The sequence below is a fragment of the Triticum urartu genome, chromosome 3, assembly GCF_003073215.2.
Source record: "Triticum urartu cultivar G1812 chromosome 3, Tu2.1, whole genome shotgun sequence".
Classification (NCBI taxonomy): domain Eukaryota; kingdom Viridiplantae; phylum Streptophyta; class Magnoliopsida; order Poales; family Poaceae; genus Triticum; species Triticum urartu.
The window spans coordinates 652,929,051-652,934,612 of NC_053024.1; the positions used below are offsets into that span (position 1 = coordinate 652,929,051).

General features: G+C 42.4%; 1 long non-coding RNA gene across 3 annotated transcripts; it reads left to right on the forward strand.

The window, feature by feature from the left end:
* The first annotated feature begins 214 nt into the window (after positions 1-214).
* LOC125545722 lies at positions 215-2,345 on the forward strand. 3 transcript variants are annotated; one of them, XR_007300193.1, is made up of 3 exons: positions 219-871; positions 1,161-1,688; positions 2,097-2,345. It is a non-coding gene; the product is annotated as an uncharacterized LOC125545722 (long non-coding RNA). The 3 variants fall into 3 exon arrangements; XR_007300192.1 differs by having other exon boundaries at positions 220-801; XR_007300191.1 differs by having other exon boundaries at positions 215-1,688.
* Positions 2,346-5,562: the final 3,217 nt, after the last annotated feature.

Sequence of the window (5,562 nt, forward strand, 5' to 3'; positions counted from 1 at the left end):
GAGAATGGTAACCCCATCTCAATCCCCAAAATCTTTCCCTGATAATAAAGCACGGATTGACTCTGTGGGTTCACCGTCACAATACACTTCTTCTCAGTGATTTTACGCTTTTAGTTTTTTCCACTTGTATTATTTTCTACATGTAAGGTGGTACTATTCATGTGATTTCGTCTGTAATTTTGTTCCACTTTTGCGTATATCAATCGTCCGCCAGTGTGGGCCTCAACGAGGCGAGAGAAAAACCCGACCCGGAAGCCCACGACCTTACCTCCCATCTCCGCCAATAGTGCGCCGCCGCCGCGTGCTGCCACCACCGGCCCCCGCCCCTCTGCCGCGCGCCGCCACTGCCGGCCAACGCCGTCACGCCCACCCCTACCCGACGCACCTTCCCCAACTCATCTTTCCCCTCCTCCTCTGCCGCTGCCGCTCTCCATCGGCCGACCAACTCCCTCGAGTCAGCGCTGTCTCCTCCATCTGGTTCCTGCTCGATCTCCTGCAGGTCCAGATCCTCCACAATCTCGCACGACGGGAGAGGAGCCTCCGCGTGCTTCTTGTCGGGCGACAGCGCGGCCGTGCGCCCCAACTCCTGATGGATTTCCAGTGTGTTGCTGGCCTCCCAATTTTTTTCCGTCGTGCAGCCGCTCCACGTCTCCCTGCGTCGTCTCAAGATGGTTTGGCTGGGCGCCGCCCTGACGGCCGAGCGTGTGCTATCCAAGGAAGATGGCTCCTCCACCCAGGCCCTCCTCCACAATGCCGGTGAGGACACTACTTCGTCCGAACGATCATCACCACCACGCACAGGTACACACACATGTGCTCCCCTGCCAGGCTGCCGCCCCTGCACTGATTTAAGGCGAAATCCAATTGGGAGGTATTGATAGGCACCAATGTATTCTTCGTTGAGTTCCCATGTCTTGAATTACGTTGATCCTTTTGGTAAGATCAAACCGAACAAACTGAACATCACTTGCCCAAACAAGCTTTACATCATGCTACATTATTGTAGTTACCGGGACTTTGTGTTCTTTGTACAAAACAGCAAAGACCTCAATCACTTATTCGTAGAGCACAAGCGAAGACATCCTTCTTTGAGTCCACATATATGTTTAGTTTTTTTAAGTGATTTTGAAATTTCAGAAGCTCTATGGCACATGTAACAGGTCTTGGGTATGATGGCCAGACGCGATGAGGAGGACATACTCGATCCCCATGGACGACAAGGATTCGAGGACATTGGTAGATGCAGGGGAGGCAATGAGGACGGAGATGATTGCGGCACACAATTTAAATAAACCTGAATATCCTGAAAAATATATTTGGTGTATAGAATTCAGTTTTAGTCTCTGCATACATTTTCATGATTCACTAACTCCAATATTATAAAACTATGTGACAATGTTTGTTAGATTTTTGTGTCTGCCATGCGTCCCAACGATTCCACCGGCATCGGCCCTCCCCTGCCTTGCTACAGACCGCAGTATCAGCGGTCTCCTTGGAGTACTGAAGCAGCTCGACGGCATCGTCCTTGGTGCGCCCCCTCAAGGCTTGATGCTTTCTACAGGAAAAAATGGCTCCTTTCTTTGAGATGAGGAAAATTACTTCCCTTTCTACAGGAAAAGATTGTTTTGTTTGATAAATGTGTTCCCAAGTTAAAGGCCCATGGCTCCGAAGTACTAATATTCTCTGAGGTACTGATTCTATCTGTTACTCATGCACCTAGCTTGGTTGCTTCAGAAAGCATCATGACTTTGATAAAAATAAGATAGCAATCATGAGTTATAGAAGTTCTGCTTGTGAGGTGATTTTGTGCCCATCCTCACATTCTATCTTGAGTTTTGTGACCCATCTTGTACGGTTATCTGCTTTGCGTATTCATGATCGTGTGGAGCTTGCAAAACTAATTTATGCTGGCTTCTTAGCTTTCCATTTTTCTTATTTGCCACAAGCCTGCTTTGTTATGTTATGGTTGATCTTGTTGCCCAGCTCATGCTTTCAGCTCTCCCTTCTCATTATATAGTGAATATGTAAACTCTTAAATCATGACCACGAAAGGTGTGCAGGTTCTACATGTTTACTTGCATGCTATTTTTTTACAGGAGCACCATAACATGTGAAAAATTCGAAGAGCTTTGTGAAGATTTGTGGGAGCAGCTCTAATTCCAATTAAAGAAGTCCCACACAGCGGGCATGAAGATTGGTCACATCTATATGTACAGTAGAGTTGATAGGACTTACACGGCACCCAAACTGTAGGTGATTATACTCTTCACTGAAGACTTATACTTTGAGAGGCTGTAATGGTAATGCAGGAATGTTGCATGGTTCCTATCTACCATCGACCATCACTACTTACCTTTTTGTTCTTCTTGCTGTTGGCTGGTAGCTTTTAGTAGCAATTTGGATAATTATGTGCGCATAACATTCTGTCTGATTTTGGGGCAAGAAAGGTCGGGGATTCTGTTGTGGGTGGATCATGGCCTACAGAACAATGCACACTATACAGTAGCATGAGCAAGTTGTGGGTGATGCCTTCATATGGTTGTTAAATTGCTGCTCTTTTTCTATATGGATTAATGCGAAGTACCTCAAATTTCTCTCTATGTTCGATTTGAGTTCTTGCTCTCCCAGTTGGAGAAACTTCGAGAGTAGGAATAAGTCGTCATCGTATTCAACTCTGTAATTAAAATGATTTATAGTAGGAACCAGAGCTGGGACTGTTACTTTTTATGTAATAAAATGCGTGCTATATCAAATGATTTTTTTCACAAAGGTGGGGATTCAACTCTGTAGCTAGAAAATGGCTAGAGCGTACTTGAATTGTTGAAAGCGTGGCTCAGGTCCTATAGTAGCTATCTTTGATTTACAACCAAAGTTCACTTATAATTATAGGATGAAACTTCATATTATTTTCCGTCTTATTTCGTTTGTAAAAGTAGCTGCAACAAGTAGCAGTTTGAATTAATGCAAGCAAGTAAGCAACGCTTTGATTGGAAAATTTGTGTGTTTGCATAGGCTTAAGCAAGCGCCTCTACTATCTGTATTTGTCTAAATCTTTGTGTGTTGGCATAGGCTGAAGCAAGCATCTCTTTGGTCTAAATCAGTAGTTAGTGCAGCTAGCTGTAGCAAGCCCCAGATCAACTTGATGCTAGCAATTACTTGAAGCCTTGATCTGCTCTTGCCAACTGGATAAACAAGCGCCTCGTCGATCTGTATGCCTGAATCTTTAGTTTGTGCAGCTAGCTGCTAGCAAGTAATTAAAGCCTTGATCTGCTCTTGCCGACAAAATAATCTTTGAAGAAGCATCCAGATCACTCCACTATGGGCCCATCCAGTGGCTTATGCATCCTATAATTAGCTTTTGAAGATTATCCGTCACTCCACTCTTTATTGTATTGTTATAATTGCTCCCTATTTCATTGAACTCCATGTTTTGCAAAATATGGAACATTGTTTAAACAGGGTAATTGTTGGAGTTTCAACTTCAATTTTTGTTGCTGTTACACAAAATTTTGCCTCCGCTGACAGTGTCGGAAGACCATCAGCCATCGCCTAGACCTACTTCACTCCAGTCATATTTTTTTCGTTGTGCAAATTATGATGGAGCTATGTTTGAATTACAGTGATTTACAGTCAGGGCTTACTGATGGTTAAACTAGCAATTAAAATTGATTTGAAAAAGTATTTAACGCAATTGGTCTCTTAGCATAGGCTCAAGTATAAAACTGCTATGTAAAATCTCCATATGTTTGTGCAAATTGATTCTGTAAGCTACTCTGGAAACTTTATTCTTTTTTCAAAATTGATTTACTTGGTGCTAACTTCCAGTTTCTCTCAACAAGACATGTGGTATTCTGAAAAAGGAGCTTCTTTATTGGATGGCAGCCCGTGATGGTGGTTTCATATATGAAGCTAAGGAAAGCATGCCTCATAATTCATTCGATGTAAACAAGTAGGTCCAATTAGATATTGTTGGCTATAAATGACATGAGTTTTTAGCTTTCATAAAAATCTAGATATGTACTTTTTAACTATAATCTGTGGATGAGGGTAGCATCCAGTATACTTGATCTACCTTCGGCTAGACAAAAATATGACAATGTAATTTTGATTTAGATCTCGACTCTCCAATGTCAGGATAATTACGCCTGTAGCCTGCTGCTTTTACTCGTGCATAGCATCATGTATAATTTCACTAGGACTCAAAAGAATTTGGCCAAGTGTTTGTTCCTGAGAGAAGTGGAAAGACAAAGAGGGATAGAGAGCTCGCCTCCTTTTTTTGTAATCGCCAAAATTGTACGATGACCCTTCACTATTTAAAAAATCAATGCATGTGCAAACCAAATATAAGAACAAAAAAGCATTGCGCAATTTCCCAACTAGATAATGTATGTCTTCAAAAAAAGATTCCATTTTAAAAAAAAGTTCAAGAAAATACTCTACGAATTTACAAACGACTAGGATAGCTTATTCACTCCAAATTACATGGACCAAAAAGCGATAGTCAATGTAACCTTATTTCTGACGTTTGCCAAAATCGGATATAAGAAGTGTTGTGTAAAGCATGCTTTAATTTTTTCGCCCATTGCAACGCACGGGCATTTTTACTAGTAATAATCATTAACCCAACAAATTAATTAAGTAGAGTGATGAGATCAACATAATAATTCAAGCACCAGATACTCAAGATGTCCATAACCGGGACATGGCTAACCATGATTAGTTTGTACACTCTAGGAGGTTTGCGCACTTTTCCCCACAAGACTCGATCTCCTCCGTTGGATTTCTCGCACTACATGACGTTTGAGAAACGGATGACCGAGACACAGTCTTTCAGAAGTGTTAGCTCATTACGACGGGTAGACAGTACCACCTACATCCCCTACATCTGCTAGTCTACCACTGTAAGAGGTCACACAACATACTCAACTATGCTAGAGCCCATAATGGCTTGTGGCTGCACACGAAAGTTTCCAGCATGAATAACATAATGATCCCTTTGAGCCTGGGTGGCAAACCATAGGATGATCGCACGGATTCCCCGGGATCTCCTTGGACAACACCGGGTTCCCCAGGTGCCCACAAATCAATCCACCCAGATGTGTATTAAAGTAGCCACGTTAAGTTAAACCTTAGTTAACAAGAATCTCTCACTTCTGTCATGAATACTCTCAAAACCAAACCATGTCTACGGGCATAGCATAGCAGTATAAACGCACGTGGTAACTCCCCAGGTTTGAATGCAAGACAATAGGGTTTGAATGCAAGACAATAGGGTTCCCCAGGTTTGTCATCAACTAGTTCCCAATACCCACAAGTTATCAAGTCCTAACCATGCAGTGTTTGAGGGTTGAAACTAATGCATAAAAACTAGGTAATAAAGGGGTATGATCAAAGTGTTACTTGCCTTGCTGATGATCTGAAAACCCTAGCGACTCGTAGTAGCATGCTTCACACTCCAGAAACTCTATCGTAAACAAACAATAGCATACATAAGCACTCAAGCATAATATGCAAGGGTAAAACTCAAATGAAAAGATCCAACCTGAAAGTTCGACTCAAGGG